The sequence below is a fragment of the Coccinella septempunctata genome, chromosome 9 (assembly GCF_907165205.1).
Source record: "Coccinella septempunctata chromosome 9, icCocSept1.1, whole genome shotgun sequence".
In the NCBI taxonomy this organism is placed as follows: Eukaryota; Metazoa; Arthropoda; class Insecta; order Coleoptera; family Coccinellidae; genus Coccinella; species Coccinella septempunctata.
The window spans coordinates 973677-1000855 of record NC_058197.1 but is presented as its reverse complement, the minus strand read 5'-3'; positions in this window follow the sequence as shown (position 1 = coordinate 1000855).

Genomic DNA, 27179 nt, shown 5'->3' with positions numbered 1-27179 from the left:
AATAAAAAAATAGTGCAATATCAAAACGTAGCTTTTATTCTCTCCAATGGCAATTTTTTTAAAAAAAATCCGATTATCCGAATATTTGATTATCCGAATGGGTCCCGGTCCCCATTAATTCGGATAATTGGAGTTCTACTGTACATGATCCCGAGCATCGGTGGAAAATTAATGTCCCAATACATTAAAGTAATGATGTTTTTTATTACATTTACGTACATTTTTCGTTCTGTGTATCGGAAGAATTTTGAAAATTAGAGAAAATGATTATATTTTGAAAGACGAAAAACTGGAGAATAGAAAAGCTTATGGAAGATGCCCAGCCAGTAAAAGAAGATAAACAAGTAGGGGATTTATACTATGAAGGACGGTTTACCAATAGGTTCCCCATTTAGTGGCCCAATGTCTGAGATATATGTGAATCATGTTGAGAATCTAATTATACTTCTACACTTAGCACAACATGATTATAGTACTCTGGAAGAGATATGTTGATGATATTTTTTGTATATGGTCAGGAACGGAAGAAGAATTAATCACCTTTTTCAATACTATAAATTCAAAATCAAATTCACTCTAGAGAAGACAATTAATAATTCCATTAATTTTTTAGATTTAGCAATAAGCCTAGATTAGCTTAATACATTCACTTTTGACATCTATAGAAAGCCCACACAAACAGTTATTATTATTCCCTTCAGATCATTCCGCTCAACCCCCATTAAAAATTCAGCATTTAGATTCCTATTCCATAGACTTTTGAACGTCCCATTATCTATACCAATATAAAATAAATGAATACAATATATAAAATTGCAGAAGCGAATGAATATCCAAGAGCATATGTTGACAATATACTAATATCCATAAAAAAGAAGATCCTCCTCAATAAGATATACCCCCATTGTTCAATAAAACAAGATTATATTTCCATCCCATATATTGAAGAACTTAACGATAGAATGAACTCTACCTTGAGAAAGCATAACTATCAGATAGTCAATAAAAAACAACGAACTCTAGAGAACATACTGTTAAACAATAAGGGTAAAATTGATGAAACATGTCGTAGTGGTATTTACAAGATTACTTGTGGTGAATGCCCCTCCTTTTATATAGGTATGACCACTCGTTCGGCCAAAATAAGATATAACGAACATGTAAAGAACAGACCAAAATCGAACATTCGATAGAAAGTAAACATATGACAACAATATAGAATTTGTCACTAATACATAGAGAGAACCACTATAAAAAACTAATACTGCTAGAACAATATGAAAATTCTCAAAAATAGAAATAATAGTTTACTTCTAAACGATATTTCAGAGTTTACTGGAGGGCATATGTTTAAATATTTGTAAAATTGTTTTAAATTACTATAATAATATTATGTATGTTAGAATGTATTTATCCGTATAGATGTTCCTGTTTTGTTTATATTTTATTTTGTTTGACACTTGTAACTACTAGATTTGACTTACCTTTGTTTGTACTTATATTGGTTAAGAGTGATGATATCCTGTACTCAGCAATTATTTTATCACCTGACCTTGCAATAATTGTTATAAACATTTAAATGATATATCTGACTGACGTTATTTCTTGATAAGACGGTAAGTGTTTCTGTCGGAGAAAAATTGTACCCGAATCTGACTTCAGGTTTTTGTGAGATTGTTTTTTCAATGTATGCTTGGTTATATTTCAGCTGGCCTGATGATGGCAAAATGCCGAAATCGATAGCCGAAAGAAAATAAATATTACATTTTAGTGTGCTTCTTTACCTACAAAAGTAGTAGGGGAGAGTTGATTAGTTTGAACCGCCACCTAAATTTAACCACGTAAATGAATCCTTATTGAGGGAGAGGTTATGTTGGACAGTCAAACTACTGAAGTTTGTGGTCTAAAACTTAACCACAGTTACATTTCGGTGTAGGGCGGTGAGGCAAGGGGGGGCATCATGCCTCCGGCGCTACTCTCAAAGTGGCGCCAAATGGTTCGCAAAACAAAAAATTTGGCAGATAATTTTAAAATTGAATTATGCAATAATTTGACTGGAAATGGACAAACACCTATAATCAAGAATATGTAAGTTTTATTCCAATCGTTCAACAACATCTTAATGGATTTGAAATCAATTAATAATAAATTTTCACAGTAATAATAATTAATTCAGATGCATACCACCCGCTGATAGGAATATCAGCAAGTGTTACGATATTATTTGAGCTAGCCAATTTGCCATCGCCAGGGCCACTAAATGGAGAACGTTCCACCGAAAAAGTGGCCCTGACGATAGCAAATTGGCTAGCTCAAATCAGATCGTAACAATTGTGATATTCATATCAGCGGGTGGTATGCATCTGAATTAATTCTCATTACTGTGAAAATTTATTAACCAATGAGCCTATCCTCCAATACACTGATTTTTCGAAAGAATTCGTTTTATCATAATCTTTAAAACAACTCATGCAAGTTACAAAACCCCAGAATACCTAGAAATGCCAGATACAAAAGAAAACCAATAAAAACCACTAAATTCCTAGGACTACATATCAACGACAATTTAAACTGGATGGAACACACTCAGGAACTAGCTAATAAACTTTCAACAACCTGTCATTTACTAAGAGTAATAAAGCAATACATGGATATTAAATCCCTAAAAATAATCTATCAGACAACTTTTGAATCGAAACCGAGATCGAAACTAAGATATGGTATTCTATTCTATGGAGCCAGCTCAAATATTAAGAACATCTTTAAAATACAAAAAAAGGGCGCTAAGGGTAATTCTTGGCATGAATTCTAGGGATTCATGCAGGGGCAAATTTAGACAAAATGGCCTTCTAACAACAACAGCTATTCATATACAAGAAAACTTGCTTTTTGTTTTCAAAAACAGACACTACTATAAAGAAAACAATTCCCAGCATTACAGTACTAGGACATCCCATCTTTTATATCCAAAACACAGACTTACGATGACAGAAAAGGGACCACAATACCAATCCATAAAATATTTCAACCACTGCCCAGTGGAGATCAAGACTGAGAAGGATATCAAAATATACAAAAAGAAGATATACAGGATGCTGCTAAACATGGAACCCTACGATGTGAAGGAATTTTTCCAGACCTCCAGGTTGAATTTTTCTTCGATCTTGACACAATTTCATTTCTGAATGTTTGCAATGATGTATTGATGTAGCACAAGATTTGAAATAAAGATTATTATTATTATCATTATCCACAGACGCTAGTAATTTTGAAGAGCTGTAACGAATCGGTATTGAGACAGCTTCAGGACAATCAGCAAAAAATAATGACCAATTTGATCCAGACATAACTCTAAAGCTCGTTTGCAACAGACGAAAATTTTCTAGAGAATTTACTCGTGAATTCTTTACAGTTACATACGCAATTTCGGAAGAATTCACTGTTCATTTGGATACAAAATAATTTCTTGGCAAAATTCCAGAGAATATTCGGCTGTTACAAACGGGCTTTAGAGGAGAAATACTTAAAAATTTCAATAAAACCATGTCAGTCCTGCAGCACTATCAGAAAACAATTGCTTTCCAGTTCGAAGGAATTTCTGAAAGGTTCAGCTATCTCAGTGACAATTTTTATTATCATATTCAGAAAAAAAACGTAATGGATCAAATAGGAACTTTTCACAGTATTATTATTGAATTAATTGATCAAAATGAAAACGTCATAAGTTTTTGGAAACTAGGAACATTGCATCACAACATTGTCAAATTTTATGAGTGAAGATCAATTGTAACTAAAACTGCCAAGAATTATTCTGAAAATAATTCACCTTTCATGGATAAGAAAGAATATCATAAGTATTATGAATTAATCCAAGTTGATGCATATTTTGTTGAATTCAGAAAAGCATTTATTCTTCATTTCCCTAGTGTTCATCCTGAAACCTTCTCCCCTCGCTTCTCCCATTTTATCATTTGTTCTCGTGTAATGGATTAGTCAAGTCATATTTCATAAATTTTCATAATTCGAGAATAGGCAACTCAATGAACTGCAACAATTCCATTCCTTAGCCAATATCGCACATTCTTCAATCCACAGCTATTGATTGAAGTCGAATAGACTACTTTAACCCAATACAACTTCCTTAACAACAGGCTCAGCAATATTACATTTGTTAGTAGAACTGGATTAGGATAAATAGAGCATTCTTGTTGACCATGTTAGAGTAATAAAACAGTGTTGTTACTCTATAAATATAAAAAGGATAAAATAATATGGTTTGATTCCCTATCCTTACCACCAACATCACACTCGATCCCAACAAGTAATAATACAATTATTAGACAGTATCACTACACCTCTTCATCTTGTGTTAATATGCACTCAACATATTATTCCAAAATGATAAATTAATTGATGGGTCCAAAGTGAAAGATTGATTTTACCAACTGAAGAAATTCCCTCATTCATCTAGTTCAAATTGAGAAGAATTTCATTCGACAAAATGATAATGCCAGAGTCATAGCAGTCTCTCCTTTTGGAATATAAATTTGCATGGTCTGTAGAAGGACTAACATTGCTGCTCTAAAAAAAATTTTCTCAATAACCACACCAAAGGGCTGCAATTTTGAAACTACGGACGAGAAATGTTTCAACGAACAAGAAGTCTTCCAAAGCAAACCTCTCTATCTTCCAAAAATGACTAAAAATGCGAATTCAACATCCCTTGCTAAGTTCCAGATATAAATTAAAGATATATCTCTAGACCAACCTCACAGAAACAGTAATAGGATGTGTGAGGCACTCAAATACCAAATAATTTCGAAATGTGCCATCCTCAGTCCCATACTAAAACATCAATTTTTCTCTAGAAGAAAAATGTAATTATTCATTTAATCAGTATAATTCTGAAGATGAAGATATAATGAGCATTTTTTATCTGATGCAACAATGTCACTTCCATTCTCAATTTTTTTTCATACATACTTATTTTGGCAAATAATATTTGTTTATTCATTGTATAAGCTGAAATACTCACTTCAGGAACTGTCTTCAGAGAAAACTTCCCTGTCTCTGGTGTCTGCAATAATTCATTCCTCTTTCAATTCCAAAGGGAAGTCGTAACCGAGCATACCATCATTTTTATGTCGAAATTCTATCACTTCACATTTCACACAAATCATAAACTAACAGTAAAACGTAATAATTGTCTTATTTCATAATCTCAAAACAACAAACATAACATTCATAGCCCAAAGATTATTATAACCTAAATTAACCAAAACCAACACAAATAACCTAACCTAACTTAACCACAGCAGCGTGAAGTTCTTTTTCTTCTTTTCCTTTACTATGCGTCCTATAGAGTATAGCTGAAAATAACCAGAAGTAGGGATAGCAGCCAGAGGCGTACACCTATCCTTATTTTCGCCGAAATAAGACTGCAGCAATTCGGAAAAGAAATTAGAAGTTTAAAGTTGTACTGTCCTGGCCTTCAGTAACCTCTCGCTGCTCTCTTATGGTTATAGAATTCTTTTTAATTCGAAGATACTTACTAATGACAGCACTTTAAAGACACCTAACTACTCGATGGCCAAAAAAATCATTAGGTTTGTTCGTAGAGTGGTTTGAAACGGTTGTGAACTGTACAGAGCAAGCGCAAATGGATTTTCGTTACACTAAAATGGAATTGCGCTTGCTCTGTACAGTTCACAACCGTTTCAAACCACTCTACGAACAAGCCTATTATCGTGCAGTTGTGGTAGGACTCCATATTACGTAGGTAACCCAAAATACGAATTGAAAAAATGACGAGAGGTTGGGGATTCGAAAGCAAACAACACATTTGAACCCAAAAAAGAAAACGTTTATTTCGGGTTTCATTGGAAACGACTTCCAATGCCATTGCTTTAGGGCGCAGTGGAGAGAAGGAAAAAGAGCTGCGAGAAATCCCACCCTTAGAACAGCAACAATTACATATACTTTACATGTGTGTTTTCACGTAGCTACAGCAACAGGTTCAACTGGCGAGCGAATATATCATGTGAAATGCACACTTGGTGGGATCATTTACATTTGCAACTACCAACTCCTTGATGAGGACTCTTAACCGATAATTCACTGAGATGAATAATTACTTTCAGAACATACAATAGTTCTTGATTGAGCAGGGTTCAGGTTGTGAGAAAGTTTCGACTCGGATTCAATGGCATCCGCTCTTCAGGTTTCGAATTCACAACCATTGCGAAAGGAATAACATCATCGCCATGCAACAGAAAGGATGCACCAAAGACAGCTGAGGGTTTCAAAGAACAGCTAATAATCTAGTTAGTTATCTGCATATATCTATTATACTATATATATCTAGAATATAATAGATATATGGTTATCTGCAATCAAGAGTTCTCCAAGCGAAGGAATCTTTACGCTGCGTACATAGACCACAAGAAACTCAACAAACACAATATACAGCAACTGTACAAATACTGCACTACAAGTGCCACCAGAATGCAGCACAGAGATTGCTGTACAGTAAATGCACAATTTCTGTATTGATAATTCTGCATTTTCAAAATGCAGTTTTTTATGTACAGTAACTGCACAATTTCTGTATTGATAATTCTGCATTTTCAAAATGCAGTTTTTTATGTACAGTAACTGCACAATTTCTGTATTGATACTTCTGCATTTTCAAAATGCAGTTTTTGATGTACAGTAACTGCACAGTTTCTGTATTAATAATTCTGCATTTTCAAAATGCAGTTTTGATGTACAGTAACTGCACAATTTCTGTATTGATAATTCTACATTTCCAAAATGCAGTTTTTGATGTACAGTGACTGCACAGTTTCTGTATTGATAATTCTGCATTTTCAAAACGCAGTTTTTGATGTACAGTAACTGCACAATTTCTGTATTGATAAATCTGCATTAAAAAAAGCAGTATTTTATATACAGTTACTGTAAATTCTCTGTATTGATGAAACTGCAATTCAAAAATGCAGTTTTCGATATACAGTGACCGCACAGTTTCTGTATTTACAATTCTGCATGTCAAAAGTGCAATATTCGAAATACAGTTAGGTACTGCATAGTTTCTGTATTGATAATTCTGCATTTTAAAAATGCAGTTTTTGACATACAGTGACTGCACAGGTTCTGTATTGATATTTCTGCATAAAAAATGCAGTATTTGATATACAGTTACCGTACATTGTCGGTATCGACAAAACTCCATTTTAAAAATGCAGTTTTTGATATACAGTGACTGCACTGTTTCTGTATTAATACTGCTGCATATAAAAATGCAGTATTCGATATATAGTTTCTGTACACTTTCTGTATTTATAATTCTGCATTTCAAAAATTCATTATTCGTACCCATGGTAGAAGAATACTTCATCTCACCATGGTGGTACCAGAGGTAGCCAAACGATGGCATCACTGCTCTCGACGGTTGCGATCACAGGGTAGCATACACGTCTATTGCGGTGCAGCATATACCAAACGATGGCGCCACCGGCGACGCACTACTCTATACCGTCGACGTAACCGGCGTTTATAGCAGGCACGAACTACGCTGCATCGGCGATTGTCGTAGGTAGCTGCTAGGGTCATTATGTTACTGGGTAACTATTAATTATACACTTACTTCACAACGACTGCTGCACACAAAGTGCAGCTTGCCGTACCGTTTTTGCACAGCTATTGTTGCATTTATAATTTTAAAGTGCATCTTGCTGTTCAGATTTTACAGTGACTGCTACATTTAAAGTGCAGCTTGCTGTACAGTTTGAGCACGGTGACTATTGTATATAAAATACAGCTTGCTATACAGTTTTGCACAGGGACTACTGCATATAAAGTCCAGCTTACTGTACAGTTTGAGCACAGTGACTACTGTATATAAAATACAGCTCGCTGTACAGTTTTTGAAAAGTGACCAAACTGCATATAAAATACAGCTAGTTGTACGGTTTTTGCACTGAACTAACTGCTGCATTTGAAGTGTAGCTAGCTGTACAGTTTTTGCAAAGTGCATACTGCATTTAAAGCACAAATTGCTGTACAGTTTTAGCACCTAACCGCTGCATTTGAAGTGCAGCTTGCTGTACAGTAATTGCAATACCATCGCAGCTTTTAAAGTGCAGCTGTGGCTGTATATCAACTGCAGTTTGTACTGTACATTAACTGCACAGTCCACCGGGACATATAGGGTCCTTTTTGGTGCAGTTACTGCATTACCGTCACTGCAGTCAAGTGAAGCAACGATGTGCAGTTTTTGTACAGTGACTGGATTTCAGTGTTTGCTGGGAGCATTCGATTGCATACCTCACGAATGGCTCTTGACGATCTTGAATATTTACAAGGTGGATCCCAATATTGTTTGTTCCTGAAGAACGCCATGTCAACCTGGCGTACTAGTCTTCAAATGAAAGCAGCAAATGGCTCCATTACAAAAGGACCTATTCCAATAAGACGCGGAATTTTCCAAGGAGATTCGCTGAGCCCTCTGTGGTTCTGCATGGCCCTGAATCCCTTGTCTCATAGATTGAATTCTATGGACTACGGATTTTCCATCAAGAGCGGCAGTAGAACTATGATGAAACTGAATCATCTCCTTTACATGGACGATTTGAAACTCTTCGCATCTACCGAAAAAAAAATGCAACAGATGCTGATAATGGTGGAAGGATTCTCGGAAGACATCAAAATGAAGTTTGGGCTAGAAAAATGTCGATTACTTGCACATACAAGTATCTGGGCATAAAACAGAAAAGAAAAATCAATTAGAGCCAGATGAAGATTGAGAAGGATAATGAGAACTGGCCTCAACAGCAAGAATCTGATAAAAGCTATCAATACCTACGCTTGCTTGGCGCTGAGCTACTCATTCGGTATCATCTCTTGGACCACCACCGATTTAGCAGCCTTACAGAGAAAAATAAGGACGATGCTGACTAAACACAATAAACATCACCCCAAAAGCTCAATAGAACGGACCGAGCTGCCACGACATCTAGTAGAAGAATTGTTGATTTGTCCAACCGTATGACCCAGGAAATTGAAGGACTTCGAAAATATTTTCTGAGCAAGGCTACTTCATCAGAACTTCATCAAGTAGTTTGTGTTGCTGATACTTCTACACCGTTAAAGCTACAGCAGGACCACTTGGAAACCGTCGAACACTCTGCAGAAAGTAAAATGCAGAAACTGATTGGCAAACCTTTGCATGGGAGGCACCAGAACGAGGTCAACCATGATTACGTCGACATATCTGCGTCGAACTACTGGTTGACTTCCGGAAGGTTGTTTCCTGAGACAGAAGCTTCATGCTCGCCATCTAGGATCAGGTGATTCCAACAAGGAACTACATGAAATATATCGCCAAGGATGCCTCATTCTTTAAAACTTATCTGTAGTTGAGATTGATGTCAAGGAATATAGGTTTTCATTCAGTATAATTATTATGATAAGTATTGTCGAAAGGTGTTTCTATTCAGGAATGTACAGGATGGACATAATTCGGTGTCATTAATCTCCTCATTTCGCTATCTCAAAATCTGTTTACCTGTATAGAAAAACAGTATTATCATTCCTGATTATTGTATGTTTGAGCACTCTAAGGATGTATATTTTTTTAAATATTATACCATAAAAGTATGTCGACCTTTGTGAAAAATTTCACTCGGTGTATATATAATTAAAATATTGTTGCCAAATCATTCAGGTTTTCGTTCATTACTTGAAATAATAATTATCAACAATTTACATAAATCATCTGACAATCCTTGTTTCATTTTGCAGAGAAAAGTGAGAAGATCTTTCTTAGAAATATGCCTTTTTATTTTAGTTTTGCCTTTTTGATTTAGGGAACTGGCAAACACTGTCTAAACAAATCAAGAAATTCGTCTTTTGCAATTGGACAAAGGGCTTTGAATTCCTCATCAGTAAAATCCTTCTCGTCATGATACCTCCATTTAAGGGCTTCTCCATGGCATTCGCGCATTTTTTGTAGAAATGTAGAGATTTGAATTCCGTTCATTCTAATGTTTTTCTTGGTGTATCGTATAAACCAACAAGGAGAGGACGAGGTATAAAAAGATCCTCATTCATGTGGTGTCTGCAAATTCTAGCATTCTCACTAATATATATGTCATGTGCTATGAAAATTTTAACTCTGCACTTCAGTGTTAACCTGCAAAGATCACCACCGTCTTCATTGCAAATGAAGCACGCATGACTTGATGGAGTTTGACGCAAAGTATTTAATTTAACTGGTACTGTAGAATCATCATTTCTGTCGTTGATTTCTTCAGTTATCTCTTTCGAACAATTAATGCAATTAATGCACAATCTCGTTAATTGGGTTACTTCAACTACCGGTAATTTTAATACTTCACGCTTCAAAACAGCCAGATTTCTTTTATCGACATTATCTTCTCTATCTATTCGTCTGAGGTTATTTAATGGAAACTCATGATCACATTGGAAATATGCATATCTATTTCGCGCATTCGTTGCTGTCTTTTCACATTAACTTTCTATAACTTTATACCAATAATGGTCGCAACGATTAAAAAAAAACTAACTGAAAAGTACTTAACAGTAGGAAAGCTAACCAACCGTTTAAGTAGCCTAGAAAATTCATAAAAAATAAAATAATTGACAGTATTCTCAACTACAGATAAGTTTTGAAGGAAAATTGTATGAAATCCGTATTTAAACCTGAATAATTCTGCAACTGTTCTTTGTACATTAATGAAACTTCCTACAGCGGTGGACATACATCATGGTATCATATTTTGAAAAACTCAGGGTACTCCCAAAGTCACTAACAAAGTTACATTCAGTTACTCATACAGTTTCATGGAACAGCCTGTATAACGAAACTTAACGTGGTGGGCGGTGTTTGGATATCTATGATATCTTGTTATTCAGAACCCAAGGCATCATGATGAAAATTAGAAGAATTATCATCAAAATTTAAAGATTCATTTTTCCCTAGCTGCAATTTTGGAACGCCCTATAGAACAAACCGGATGTAAAACCTTCGTGAAAATCTGATATATTGTTCTTAAGGTTGGTATAAATATAATATGTAAAAATGGGGAAAATTTACTGGACCCGCTTTTCCAAAGTAAGTGTGCGGGGTCCTTTCTTTTCACAGGTGTATAGGTCTATGATTTGTTTACAAAACCAACTTTATAGAAAAAAGGGAAACTAGTTTCGACTTTATTTCATAGTCTTCATCAGGGCTCTGAAATAGAACAACACGATATACAATGAATTCGGAGGATAATGATTACAATAATAAACATTTTAGAAACACTCCAAAAAAAAAAAATTCTACACAAACAATAAATCAAACAAGTGAACAACAGGCTCGAAAATTTCAACTTACACTTTCAATTTGTGTGGATCTGTTGTCAACTATTGAAATTTTGGAAATGATAACAACTGCTTGCATGGAGGATGTTTAAAAGACTGAAGTTAACATATTGAATTTTCGGAATATGCGTGGATCATGAATTATGATGAACGTCAGCGCACCTGGGATAGAGAACCACTACATACTTTTGATTTTTCTAATTAAACTAGCTGACCCGGCAAACGTTGTTTTGCCATATAAATAATTTCCTAGACATCTGGCGGGGATAACTAATTAAATGATGATTGATCAGTTTTCGACCGGAGAGGACAAATGATTAAATTACTAAAATGGCTAAGGGTTGATCGTAGAAGGGTGAAAATTGAGGATTGTATGTATTTTTGTATGTTGTATCATAAAAAAATAGAAATTAAAAATTTTGTCTAAAAAATAAAAAAAAAATTAGGGGTGGACTACCCCTAACATTTAGGGGGATGAAAAATAGATGTTGGCCGATTTTCATAGATACCGGATAAGCACAAAAAATTTCATCAAAATCGGTCAAGCCGTTTCGGAGGAGTATGGCAACGAAAACTGTGACACGAGAATTTTATATATCAGATAATGGTACGCTGTATTTGAATTTTCTATGTCGCTTCGTTTATTTATGGAATTTACGTCTTGTTTTATCGGTATCATCTCATCCACTAACCATTTCTTTAAATTTGTTTGCCTACCTAATATTTTCACTGAATTATGATCGTAATTAAAGGAACGAAAAAAAATTTTCACATGCTCCGCCAATGCTGTGTTATTTTCTTTTTTGTTCTTTAAGGGATTAAGAATGTTAAGTGAGTCTCTTTTGTGTTCAGAAATTCTATCTTTAAGGTAGCGACCAGTTTGTCCAATATATGTGGCTGGACAATCATTACAGGAGATTTTATATAAGACGTTACTTAATAATTCTTTGGGTATTGCACTTTTAGTTTTTGTGAAAACTTCTCTTAAAGTATTATCGGATTTGAATGCGACATTTATGTTTAATTTTGTGAGAACGTTTTAATTTGCTCTCCTAAATTTTCGACGTAAGTCATCTTGAAATATTTTTGGTTTTCTTTCTCTTCTTGCAATCTGTTGTGTTCAGGTTCTCTTTGGTTCAAAATTTTTTTAATAAATTTAGTGGGGTTGTTATTGTTTTCCATAATTGTTTTTATTTTATTTATGTTTTCTTCGTGAAACTCGCTGTCCGAAAGTTTGAGAGCTCTATGTTTTAGATTGTTAATGATGTTAATTTCTTGTGCCATATGGTGTTTTGAGTTGAAATTGAAATTGAGTATTTTTCTGGAATATGTTGGTTTTTGATACCAATCTGTTAATATTTTGTTATTTCTTCGTATTAATATAGTATCTAAAAATGGTAGTGAATTATTTTGTGATTCCATTTATATGGTGAACTTTAAGCGGGGATGAATGCTATTAAAAGCTTCCAGTATTTCATCCTTTTTATCAGAAGGAATACATGTGACAATATCATCAACATAACGTTTTAAAATGGTATCATAAAACTCAATTTTTGAATGGCTGCATTTTGAACTTCTAACATAACTATGTCTGAAGTTACCGGCGCCAAATTATTCCCCATATACCTAGTCCAAAAATTTGCCTAAAAAATTTACTCATGAACACAAAATAACTATTTTCCACGCAGAAAGTGAATAACTGCAAAAACTCATCAATTGATAGAGTTGTATGAGGCTCAATTTTTTCCCATTTTTTTCTTTATTATTGCTACTGCCAGATCAAGTGGAATATTTGTATATAGTGAGACTACATCTAATGAAATTACTATGTAATTTTCCGGAACTGAGACAGTTTTTAAATATTCTACCAACTCGAAAGAATTTTTCGTGTATCTATCATCTCTTTCAAAAGCATGGGTTAAAAGTTGGGCTAAATATTTACTGAGGTTATATAAGGGACTTCCGACGTATGATACTATTGGTCTTAAAGGGTTATTCACTTTATGAATTTTTGGTAAGAAATAAATCTTAGGACATAGACCGTTAGTGCATTTTAAGAATTTGTAAGTGGTTTCTCCAATTTTTCCATCCTTGTACAATTTTGCTATAATTTTATTTAATTTAGATTGAATACTTGTGGTTGGATCCTCATTAATTAGGCAGTAAGTCACGTTATCATCCAAGATCTCCGAAGCTTTTTGGACGTATTCTTCCTTGAATATGGCAACAGTTGTTTTACTTTTATCTGCTTTAGTAACAACTAGCTGACCCGGCACACCTAGTTTTGCCATTTAAATTATTTCTAGGGCAGATAATAATAACTAACTCATCGTGATTGCTCGATTGGTCGTGAGAAAAAGGAATGCCTTTTTTTTGTTCTGTACAATTTTTTTTTTTGGGAATATTTTATTATATAAACCTTGCCCTAATAATAATAAACAAAACAAAAAAAGAATTGTCCAATTTGGTGCCATCGTTTGATCAATAAAGCATTTTGAAGTAAACCGTAGATCCTCTTTTATTGATATAGATAACTTCATCGTTAGTTTTAAGAAAATATTTAGTTTCTTTGATCCATCTTCTCAGTACATTGTTTACGTTGTCATAAGTTTGGATTTTGGATCTTATAAAGTTGGTGATGCAATTGATTATGGCATTACGTGCTAAGTTAGTGTTATCTTCATCACTGCATGTTGAAAGGATATATTCTACATCAATAATTATTTCCTTCAAATGTTGTATTGCACTAGAATAAGGTAAATCAAATTTATCACCTAAGCTCAGTAAATATTGGACGTTTTCTCAAGATGACTCACGTCGAAAATTCAAAAACGTTCTCACAAAATTAAACATAAATGTCGCATTCAAATCCGATAATACTTTAAGGAAAATTTTTCACAAAAACTTAAAATGCAAGTGCAAGTGCAAGAATTATTAAGTAACGTCATATATAAAATCTCCTGTAATGATTGTCCAGCCACATACAGGGTCTTTCACGAGGAACCTCACCCATATTTATACGGGAAACTACTGAACGTATTTTCATGAAATTCAGCACTTATAAGTATTTCACAATCCCTTGTCTCATAGATTGAATTCTATGGACTACGGATTTTCCATCAAGAGCGGCAGTAGAACTATGATGAAACTGAATCATCTCCTTTACATGGACGATTTGAAACTCTTCGCATCTACCGAAAAAAAAATGCAACAGATGCTGATAATGGTGGAAGGATTCTCGGAAGACATCAAAATGAAGTTTGGGCTAGAAAAATGTCGATTACTTGCACATACAAGTATCTGGGCATAAAACAAAAAAGAAAAATCAATTAGAGCCAGATGAAGATTGAGAAGGATAATGAGAACTGGCCTCAACAGCAAGAATCTGATAAAAGCTATCAATACCTACGCTTGCTTGGCGCTGAGCTACTCATTCGGTATCATCTCTTGGACCACCACCGATTTAGCAGCCTTACAGAGAAAAATAAGGACGATGCTGACTAAACACAATAAACATCACCCCAAAAGCTCAATAGAACGGACCGAGCTGCCACGACATCTAGTAGAAGAATTGTTGATTTGTCCAACCGTATGACCCAGGAAATTGAAGGACTTCGAAAATATTTTCTGAGCAAGGCTACTTCATCAGAACTTCATCAAGTAGTTTGTGTTGCTGATACTTCTACACCGTTAAAGCTACAGCAGGACCACTTGGAAACCGTCGAACACTCTGCAGAAAGTAAAATGCAGAAACTGATTGGCAAACCTTTGCATGGGAGGCACCAGAACGAGGTCAACCATGATTACGTCGACATATCTGCGTCGAACTACTGGTTGACTTCCGGAAGGTTGTTTCCTGAGACAGAAGCTTCATGCTCGCCATCTAGGATCAGGTGATTCCAACAAGGAACTACATGAAATATATCGCCAAGGATGCCTCATTCTTTAAAACTTATCTGTAGTTGAGATTGATGTCAAGGAATATAGGTTTTCATTCAGTATAATTATTATGATAAGTATTGTCGAAAGGTGTTTCTATTCAGGAATGTACAGGATGGACATAATTCGGTGTCATTAATCTCCTCATTTCGCTATATCAAAATCTGTTTACCTGTATAGAAAAACAGTATTATCATTCCTGATTATTGTATGTTTGAGCACTCTAAGCATGTATATTTTTTTAAATATTATACCATAAAAGTATGTCGACCTTTGTGAAAAATTTCACTCGGTGTATATATAATTAAAATATTGTTGCCAAATCATTCAGGTTTTCGTTCATTACTTGAAATAATAATTATCAACAATTTACATAAATCATCTGACAATCCTTGTTTCATTTTGCAGAGAAAAGTGAGAAGATCTTTCTTAGAAATATGCCTTTTTATTTTAGTTTTGCCTTTTTGATTTAGGGAACTGGCAAACACTGTCTAAACAAATCAAGAAATTCGTCTTTTGCAATTGGACAAAGGGCTTTGAATTCCTCATCAGTAAAATCCTTCTCGTCATGATACCTCCATTTAAGGGCTTCTCCATGGCATTCGCGCATTTTTTGTAGAAATGTAGAGATTTGAATTCCGTTCATTCTAATGTTTTTCTTGGTGTATCGTATAAACCAACAAGGAGAGGACGAGGTATAAAAAGATCCTCATTCATGTGGTGTCTGCAAATTCTAGCATTCTCACTAATATATATGTCATGTGCTATGAAAATTTTAACTCTGCACTTCAGTGTTAACCTGCAAAGATCACCACCGTCTTCATTGCAAATGAAGCACGCATGACTTGATGGAGTTTGACGCAAAGTATTTAATTTAACTGGTACTGTAGAATCATCATTTCTGTCGTTGATTTCTTCAGTTATCTCTTTCGAACAATTAATGCAATTAATGCACAATCTCGTTAATTGGGTTACTTCAACTACCGGTAATTAAATTATTCCCCATATACCTAGTCCCCATATACCTAGTCCAAAAATTTGCCTAAAAAATTTACTCATGAACACAAAATAACTATTTTCCACGCACAAAGTGAATAACTGCAAAAACTCATCAATTGATAGAGTTGTATGAGGCTCAATTTTTTCCCATTTTTTTCTTTATTATTGCTACTGCCAGATCAAGTGGAATATTTGTATATAGTGAGACTACATCTAATGAAATTACTATGTAATTTTCCGGAACTGAGACAGTTTTTAAATATTCTACCAACTCGAAAGAATTTTTCGTGTATCTATCATCTCTTTCAAAAGCATGGGTTAAAAGTTGGGCTAAATATTTACTGAGGTTATATAAGGGACTTCCGACGTATGATACTATTGGTCTTAAAGGGTTATTCACTTTATGAATTTTTGGTAAGAAATAAATCTTAGGACATAGACCGTTAGTGCATTTTAAGAATTTGTAAGTGGTTTCTCCAATTTTTCCATCCTTGTACAATTTTGCTATAATTTTATTTAATTTAGATTGAATACTTGTGGTTGGATCCTCATTAATTAGGCAGTAAGTCACGTTATCATCCAAGATCTCCGAAGCTTTTTGGACGTATTCTTCCTTGAATATGGCAACAGTTGTTTTACTTTTATCTGCTTTAGTAACAACTAGCTGACCCGGCACACCTAGTTTTGCCATTTAAATTATTTCTAGGGCAGATAATAATAACTAACTCATCGTGATTGCTCGATTGGTCGTGAGAAAAAGGAATGCCTTTTTTTTGTTCTGTACAATTTTTTTTTTGGGAATATTTTATTATATAAACCTTGCCCTAATAATAATAAACAAAACAAAAAAAGAATTGTCCAATTTGGTGCCATCGTTTGATCAATAAAGCATTTTGAAGTAAACCATAGATCCTCTTTTATTAATATAGATAACTTCATCGTTAGTTTTAAGAAAATATTTAGTTTCTTTGATCCATCTTCTCAGTACATTGTTTACGTTGTCATAAGTTTGGATTTTGGATCTTATAAAGTTGGTGATGCAATTGATTATGGAATTACGTGCTAAGTTAGTGTTATCTTCATCACTGCATGTTGAAAGGATATATTCTACATCAATAATTATTTCCTTCAAATGTTGTATTGCACTAGAATAAGGTAAATCAAATTTATCACCTAAGCTCAGTAAATATTGGACGTTTTCTCAAGATGACTCACGTCGAAAATTCAAAAACGTTCTCACAAAATTAAACATAAATGTCGCATTCAAATCCGATAATACTTTAAGGAAAATTTTTCACAAAAACTTAAAATGCAAGTGCAAGTGCAAGAATTATTAAGTAACGTCATATATAAAATCTCCTGTAATGATTGTCCAGCCACATACAGGGTCTTTCACGAGGAACCTCACCCATATTTATACGGGAAACTACTGAACGTATTTTCATGAAATTCAGCACTTATAAGTATTTCACGATGCTGATGAAATCTAAAATATTTTCAAGGCATGAGCACCTCCGGTTTTTCCGGAAATGACGTCAACTTCCGTTTTTCAAATTAGATCACCATTTTTTTATTGCAGAAATAGATTCCTTAGAAAATTTCAAGTTATTTTTATTTAACATTTTTCAGTTTTGGTTGGAAAATTCTCTCTGAGCGGGAAAATTCGAAAATAAAATCGAAAATAGAGCTCCGCTGAAACAAGAATAACTTCGAGGTTTTTGGATGGAAAATTTTCATTTTTGGGATTTTTCAAGATGTAAGATTGATGTATCTACTTAAAAAATCGAAATCGCGATTCATGATACAGGGGGTGAAAAAATCGCTTTCAAAGTTAGGGATGACAAAATCTATGAAAAATCAATTTTTTCGAATTAGAACCCCATTTTTTTATGGCAGATATTGAATCTACGTTAAAAAATAATGTGAGTGTATGCATCACACCCTTGCCCTAAAATGGATATTTTCTGAGTTATTCACAAAAAACTGTTTTTCGTCTTGAATTTTCAGCTATTTCTTTTCCCTTCACGCCAAAAAGATGAAATTTTCAGGAACTGTTATTTGAACCATGCTGTAGATTTTTCACCCCTTCTTGAAACCGACTTCAAGTTACTATTAGGAGAACCATGGCAAACTCTCGCAGTTATAACTATAATAGAGAAGATGCTCAAAGTTTTGACCGTTAATTTCTAGACATTTATTTATACTCAGGAATGCTTCGTGCGTTGCTCTTCTTATTTCATCGGGAGGAAGAGATCTGCAAAAGTGTTTAAAAACCAAATTGAGTTTCAAAACTATGAATCTAAAAATCTAAACAAACCTGAACGCATTTCTGACTCGTTCTATGCAGTCCTCTTTATCAGTCAGGGTAGTTGAGTAGACAATATTTTTTATCCTACCCCAAACATAATAGTCTAAAGGAGTTAAATCGGGAGAACGTGGTGGCCAAAGATGTGGACCATTGTTCGCCAACCATCGATCTTCAAATAGCCTGTAGAGGATATTTGACACATTGAGTGAATTGTGTGGAGGCGCGCCATCTTGTTGATACCATAAGTCATTATGGTTCTGTACTAGCGGCTCAATTATTTGAGTCAATATGTCAGAATATCTATCTCCTAAGGGAGAACATTCTTTAAATAATGCAAACATGTGTAGTGTTCTATCTTACCAGTTAAAGTCCCATCATAAATGTGAACATCGAGAATTGCATTATTTTTGATGGCGCAAAAAACATTGAAACTCCAGGTCTCTTGAAAGTTCCATTGTCTGAAGTGGTGGTTGTTCTCTTCATCCCAATAATGACTGTTATGCCTATTGAAAGAACCATTCTTTGTGAATTTAGATTCATCGGTCCAAATTATACAGTCCAAAAAGTTTTCATTCTCTTGAAATCGAATCATCATAGCTTCGCAAAACTCTGTTCTCCTGACGAAATCAGTTTCCTTCAAATGCCGAAACCCTATTGAATTCATATGGGTGCATTTTATGTTTTTTTAATATTCTCCAAACACTCGATTGAGATAATCCCAGATCAATCTCGGCATCTTTGAGAGAATTTTGAGGATTCACACGAAAATATGCAAGAACTGTAATTTTGTTGTTCTCATTTTCTACTACACTTTTTTCTCTGTGTATAGTTTTCTTAACGAAAGATCCGACATTTCTCAAGTTTGTCAGGGTTCTGTTAATGGTATCTCTCGTTGGTCTGGGTCGGTCAGGAAACCTCTCAATGAACAGTCGAATCGTTCTATCTACAACTTTATTACATTCTCCATGAAGTAGAATGAGATTTAAATAATCTTCATTGGTAAAATTAGGCATAGTGATCGATTTTATAACTTAATACGAATTATCACCAAATTAATAGTAAACACATAATGCTACTGAATAAAGAGGAATTTGGCAGATGTAATTAATGATATCTATCATTAAAAAAAAAGAATGTAAAACATGGTAAGTTTTTGCATATGGTTCATAAGGAATTATTTATTTATCACTGGAGAGAAAACCGATGGCCGATTAGTTGAAATAAAGAGGTTTCCGATACAAATTCGAATCAAAATTCGCCATCTATTTAGGAACAACCTGTAACTTTTTTTCTCTTGCATATTAGGGTAGTAAAATCTAAAACATGGTTTAAGTAACAGTTCCTGAAAATTTCATCTTTTTGGCGTGAAGGGAAAAGAAATAGCTGAAAATTCAAGACGAAAAACAGTTTTTTGTGAATAACTCAAAAAATATCCACTTTAGGGCAAGGGTGTGATGCATACACTCACATTATTTTTTAACGTAGATTCAATATCTGCCATAAAAAAATGGGGTTCTAATTCGAAAAAATTGATTTTTCATGATTTTGTCATCCCTTACTTTGAAAGCGATTTTTTCACCCCCTGTATCATGAATCGCGATTTCGATTTTTAAAGTGGATACATCAATCTTACATCTTGAAAAATCCCAAAAATGAAAATTTTCCATCCAAAAACCTCGAAGTTATTCTTGTTTCAGCGGAGCTCTATTTTCGATTTTTTTTTCGAATTTTCCCGCTCAGAGAGAATTTTCCAACCAAAACTGAAAAATGTTACATCAAAATAACTTGAAATTTTCTAAGGAATCTATTTCTGCAATAAAAAAATGGTGTTCTAGTTTGAAAAACGGAAGTTGACGTCATTTCCGGAAAAACCGGAGGTGCTCATGCCTTGAAAATATTTTAGATTTCATCAGCATCGTGAAATACTTATAAGTGCTGAATTTCATGAAAATACGTTCAGTAGTTTCCCGTATAAATATGGGTGAGGTTCCTCGTGAAAGACCCTGTATGATACGGACATATGTCATATAGTCCGTATTATGTCCATCACGGTCATCATGGATATCCGATACGGACATTGTACATAAATTGGACTAACAATGGATACCCATCTTGGACGTCCTAAGCTGTCCGGAAACGGACGTCCAAAGGACATACAAATCAATTCCATGGACGTTCCGACGTTAAATGGACATGAATTGTACGTCCCATGGACGTTGTGTGCTATTAGGGATGTCAGTAGAATGTATCAAAGATTGGGAAATTCTGTTTTTGCAATGCTCTTCCTGGACGGCATGCTTTGACTGGATGTGATTTCAACCCAGCTTTTCACAAGAAAGGTAATAAAAAAGCCTCTGTATATAATGAAGCAAAGCGAAGATTTTCAAAAAAACATTCACTGACCTTGGACTTGCAGATGAAAGCAACCAGAATAATATGTTTAATAATTCTAATTTAAAATTTTTTATCGTTTTCCAATTGCTCAACTCTGTTACCTGACTATAGAACGTTGAATATCGAAGATGACTTCACAACAAGACTATATGAAATATTTAGGTGTAATAGTAGACCCACATTTGGGATGGAATTATCAAATGGACAATGTTATAAAGAAAACACGAAAAACGATTCCTAGGTTCAAGGTTTTTAGGAGCTTCTGTGACCCTGATATGTTAAGAACATTGTACTTAGTTTTAGTTCAACCTCTTTTGATATATGGACTACTCGGATGGGGAGGGGTAGTGAAACATTATTTACTTAAGCTGGAGATAACACAGAAATGGTTGTTGAAGATTATATATAATAGACCCTATCGCTACCCTAGTGAACAGCTGTTCCTTGAATCTGCCGTTATGAAAAGCTCGATCGCAGCATCAGAGGCTAGACTCGTTATGGAAATTCATTCTTTAAAAAAGAAACTGGATCAATTAGAAAGAGAAAACTCCAACCTGAAGGAAAGCATTGAATACATGGATAGAAGGAATAAAAGAAATAATATAATAATTTTCTGATTGGATAAATCAATCAGTGAGACTACGTCAGATTGTATCTGTGCATGACGAACTGCTTCGATTATTAGGAGCTAAGTTGTATAAGAGAGATATCAAGGATTGTTATTTCCTCTATAAAAGTAGAGTTAGTTTCACATCTGCACAAAAATATTATTTTCTCTAAGGTAAAGCAACTAAAGTGAACAAATATAAGCATTGCAGACGATTTGACTGAAATTCAACGTAAGGAGTACCGGGTTTTGAGATCAAATCTCCTAGAGGCGAGAAAAGATACATCTATCAAATCGTTTAAAAGAGGAAATCGTCTCATAGTTGGCAACAAGGAATATAGTGTAGAAGACCTGGTGAACGACGGTCAAGAAAGGAAGCCTCATAGCGCGCCCCCAACACCATCAGTTCCCAGTATTCCAGGAGAGTGCGAGAAAACCGAAGAGAGTGACGATTTCGAGACAGATTCGGAAGTTGAAGAAGTGTCTGAAAGTCTGAAGGGTGTAGTTCCACTGGAAAAGCGGCAAATTCAATACCTCAAAATATTAGAAAAACACCAAAAATCCAAAAAACCGAGAAGCCGTCTAATAGAAAATCATAGAATAGAAAAGATTTTAGACCGGAAACGAGACTCAGAATTATGTCAACCAGACATAGTGGTATGTACTGCATGTTCCTTTTTTTGCTTTTATCGTAAATGGTATAGAATACATAGTTTTGTTGTTGCTGATTGGTTGATGAAGCCATGAATTCGTTTATCAGAAAATATCAGGAGGGAAAATACGATACAAAAATAATTGAAAATATGAACACTTTAAAACACAAATTTATACTCATAATGGAGGACTGAAAATTTTTCATATGAATGTAAGAAGCGACGTAAAAAATTTTGATGAACTATTAATCCTTTTTGAAATCCTTGCAGTTCAGTTTGATATTATCGTCCTAACGGAAACATTTCAAATAAGTAATATAGAGATTTTCAAAATTGATGGTTACCAGACTATATACAGCGAAGGATCATTTAATAAAAATGACGGCATCTTAGTGTATCTGGGAAAACCTAACTATACCTGTAGAATAATAAAACTGGGTGTAAGTGAATCCTTAGAAATAAGCATCAGTGGAGATGATGACATGACGTTAACTGCAATTTACAGATCACCCAAAACGTGTAACGTGTGTAAATACCTTTAGTTCAGATCTCTAAAACGTATCTGGAGAGCATGCAACATGTTAAAACACACGTTATGATAGGAGATAAATATAATTATGAATTTTGGGATGAAGACTTGGTTTTTAAAAAACACTTTATTTACAATAGAGAATATTTGAATATTCTGTGAAAACTATGACTATCGACTAAGGCTCTAGATCTATTTCTTCAATGAAGGCAAGGAAGAAGATGCTTTTATACAAATATCTTATCTATAGGATGTGACTCAGCACTGCAGGTGTTCACTGCTGACTTTGCAGGCTGTAACATACTCATATACAAAGCTTATGGTAAATCTGGATAAGTTACGTTGAATCAATATGGGGTGCGATTACATAATTCCTCCCCCCTTTGGATAAAGGTATCACCTCTTTGAGGTGTAGCTTTAAAATTATGAAAAAGTTTACAAATTACCCAAATAATTGTTAAAATTATTATAAGAATCAAAATAATCATAAATGTTGATAACGATGAATTCCATTTCCAGTCTTCAATTTCTTCTAGCTGGATATCTGGAATCTCTTCATCCTTGAAGTTGAAGTCTTCTTTCTCTTCTTCCTTGGAGTGATTGGTAAAAAATGTAGGTTTTGGTAAAACGATGTATTTTTCTTCGTTTTTAACTTGGATGGGGTAAATTTCGTTTTGATTGTTACTAATGATACACTTGGACTGGATTATAGCCATTGGCGGGGTAAAATGATACTTTGTCTGCTGTGGGCATTTTTCTTGAATTTCCAAATTATAAATCGATAAAATATTTCCATCTTCCAATGTTTTTAAATTTGGTGCTGAAGGTGATTCTCTTCTGGGACAGCTTTCTTAATGAGTTTTCAAAACATTTTTCATGCATTCTGGAGGCCTGTCGAGGGAATCTTGATCACAGAGGTAGTCTTCCTCTACTTGATGACATTGTTTCGTGGACTATCTTAGTTCTTCGTCTCGAGTGAGCATATAGGGGTTTGTGAAAGGAAGGGACAAATTCCGTTGAGGGATATAGTAAAATTTGTATAGATTATATTTTTCCTCATAAACCGTTGGAATTGAAATTAGAAATAACAATGTTTTTTCTTTAAAAATGACTTTGGTATGACATATCTGAAAATAATCTTTTAAATGATGCATTGGAATGATGGTATCGTTTTTGACAATTTCCGCAAATTTTGTGTAAGGGAGAATAGATTCATGCAGGATGTGCAATCTTGCAAAGCTCACTGCTGTCTGAATCTCATCCAAAATATTTTTGATGTCTTTAATTTCAAAAGTCATTAGATGCATTTGTTCAATACGTTCTAATTGAGGTACAGTACGAAGCAATTTGAAATTTTCAGTTAGTTTCTGAAATTTATTAATGTACTTATTTTTCAAGTCATTTACAATAGTAGCAATTTGTTTTTGATTCCTCATAAGTGTCTCTTCGTTTTTCTTTATACTTTCAAAATAACTTTGGTAAAGCTCTTCGTCATCAGAATCTAATGTTCCAAATAATATCTTTGATATTTTTCCTCCAACATTAATCGATCCTCTTTTTTCTCTAATTCTCTGAGTTAAAAGTTCTTCTAATGTTTTTACATTTATTAAATTTGAATGCTGTAAATACTGATAATGTGCTGTCTGAGAAAACCCTAGTTGTTTATTTTTAAAATGATCAATCTCTTTTTGATATCTGAGTATTAAATCTTCAATTTGACTCAAATCAATATGATAAATCAATTGTATATGCCTTTTTGTAATATAGGCTTTTCCTAATAGAATTGGAAGAATATTATTTTCTAAGGGAATAATTGTGAGGTTCGTTATTAATTCTACTGCCTCGAGTATTATGAAAATAAATGTGACGTATTTCATCTTGATCTGAAACAAAATATTCAACTACTTTTTTCTTTGTTTCAAAAATTTCTTATGATAAATGTGTTTATTTTTATTATATTGAATTCTATGTGTATCGATTTCGCGAATATCTACTTTTTTGTACACGGGATCGAGTTTACGCGTTATTGGATTTTTGATAAAAGTGGGGTTATCATTTAATTCATAGGTACTTTTTGCTGAACGTTTTTCATTTAATTTATCTAACTTTTCGGTTGCCCTCTTTTGATTTTTCTCCAAGTGTTTCGTTATATCATTTAAATTCTCAATATAATTCTCAACGTAATTTTGAATTTTCTCATTGTGAGTTTGTTCGATTGGTAAAGAATAATTTAGATCTGCTTTTATTATTTGCATAGGTGTTAATTCTAGGCTGGAATGATTTGAATTATTATAACTTAATAAGGCTTGTGCCAATTTACTTTGGAATGTGGAGTTCTTGGATTAATTTATCTAACTTTTCGGTTGCCCTCTTTTGATTTTTCTCCAAGTGTTTCGTTATATCATTTAAATTCTCAATATAATTCTCAACGTAATTTTGAATTTTCTCATTGTGAGTTTGTTCGATTGGTAAAGAATAATTTAGATCTGCTTTTATTATTTGCATAGGCGTTAATTCTAGGCTGGAATGATTTGAATTATTATAACTTAATAAGGCTTGTGCCAATTTACTTTGGAATGTGGAGTTTTTGGATTAATTTATCTAACTTTTCGGTTGCCCTCTTGTGATTTTTCTCCAAGTGTTTCGTTATATCATTTAAATTCTCAATATAATTCTCAACGTAATTTTGAATTTTCTCATTGTGAGTTTGTTCGATTGGTAAAGAATAATTTAGATCTGCTTTTATTATTTGCATAGGTGTTAATTCTAGGCTGGAATGATTTGAATTATTATAACTTAATAAGGCTTGTGCCAATTTACTTTGGAATGTGGAGTTTTTTGATTAATTTATCTAACTTTTCGGTTGCCCTCTTTTGATTTTTCTCCAAGTGTTTCGTTATATCATTTAAATTCTCAATATAATTCTCAACGTAATTTTGAATTTTCTCATTGTGAGTTTGTTCGATTGGTAAAGAATAATTTAGATCTGCTTTTATTATTTGCATAGGTGTTAATTCTAGGCTGGAATGATTTGAATTATTATAACTTAATAAGGCTTGTGCCAATTTACTTTGGAATGTGGAGTTTTTTGATTAATTTATCTAACTTTTCGGTTGCCATATTTTGATTTTTCTCCAAGTGTTTCGTTATATCATTTAAATTCTCAATATAATTCTCAACGTAATTTTGAATTTTCTCATTGTGAGTTTGTTCGATTGGTAAAGAATAATTTAGATCTGCTTTTATTATTTGCATAGGCGTTAATTCTAGGCTGGAATGATTTGAATTATTATAACTTAATAAGGCTTGTGCCAATTTACTTTGGAATGTGGAGTTTTTGGATTAATTTATCTAACTTTTCGGTTGCCCTCTTGTGATTTTTCTCCAAGTGTTTCGTTATATCATTTAAATTCTCAATATATGAAGTAGTAAAATCGTATTCCTCAATAATAATAAGTCAAATTGAAATCGTAGGTTTAGGAATCCTCAGGAAAAGAAAACATCTAATTTTCTCAAAGAGCAACGTTTCGCAACTTTATTGTTGCTTTATCAAGCTCTGAAACACACAAAAAAAGGCAGAAATAAGATGAAGGGCAAAAATTCACAAGCTATGTGCCTACCTAGACAAAGATGATGTTTTTAAAATTCCTTCATTGTCAAACATACGCTGCACGGTAAACAATGCAGGTGGACAGCGACACACTCCCTCCGTCGTCAAACCGGGTACTGACAATCATATGGTTCAATTAGTTGAATAAAAACAACATTTTCTTTACGCAGAAGTCATCGAAAATTCGACGGAGGAAGCGGCGCCCCCAGCTGGATGTTTCAAATGTATAAACGACGTACAATTAAAAATGACAAACAATAAAATAGAACAATTATATATACAGAAATTTAAAATCTAAAATGAGGTTCACGATGTAAAACAACTTCTCTGGCGAGAGTACATATTTAAAATATTACTGTAAATTACGCTAAGGTTGGCACAATCCGTCCTCAGGTTCACAGTATTAGCCATATATATCTGGATCATCTCCCCTACGTTCCTTCTGAACCAATTCTGCTCTCTATCTAAAACGGTTGCTTCGTCGAATTTAAATGAGTGACCAGTCTCAAAATGATGCGCCGCCAAAGCTGTTTTATTGGGCTTGTCTTGATTGTGATTTTTACAGTCATTCCTATGTTGATTAATTCGAGATTTGAAGTATTGTTTGGTTTGACCAATGTAACATTTTCCACAAGAACAAGGAATGCTGTAAATTAAATTCGAGAGGGAGTTCAATGGGGTCGGATCTTTAAGACGGGTGTACAAACATCTGGTGGACTTCACATTATAAAAGGCCAGTCTAGTACTGTTGT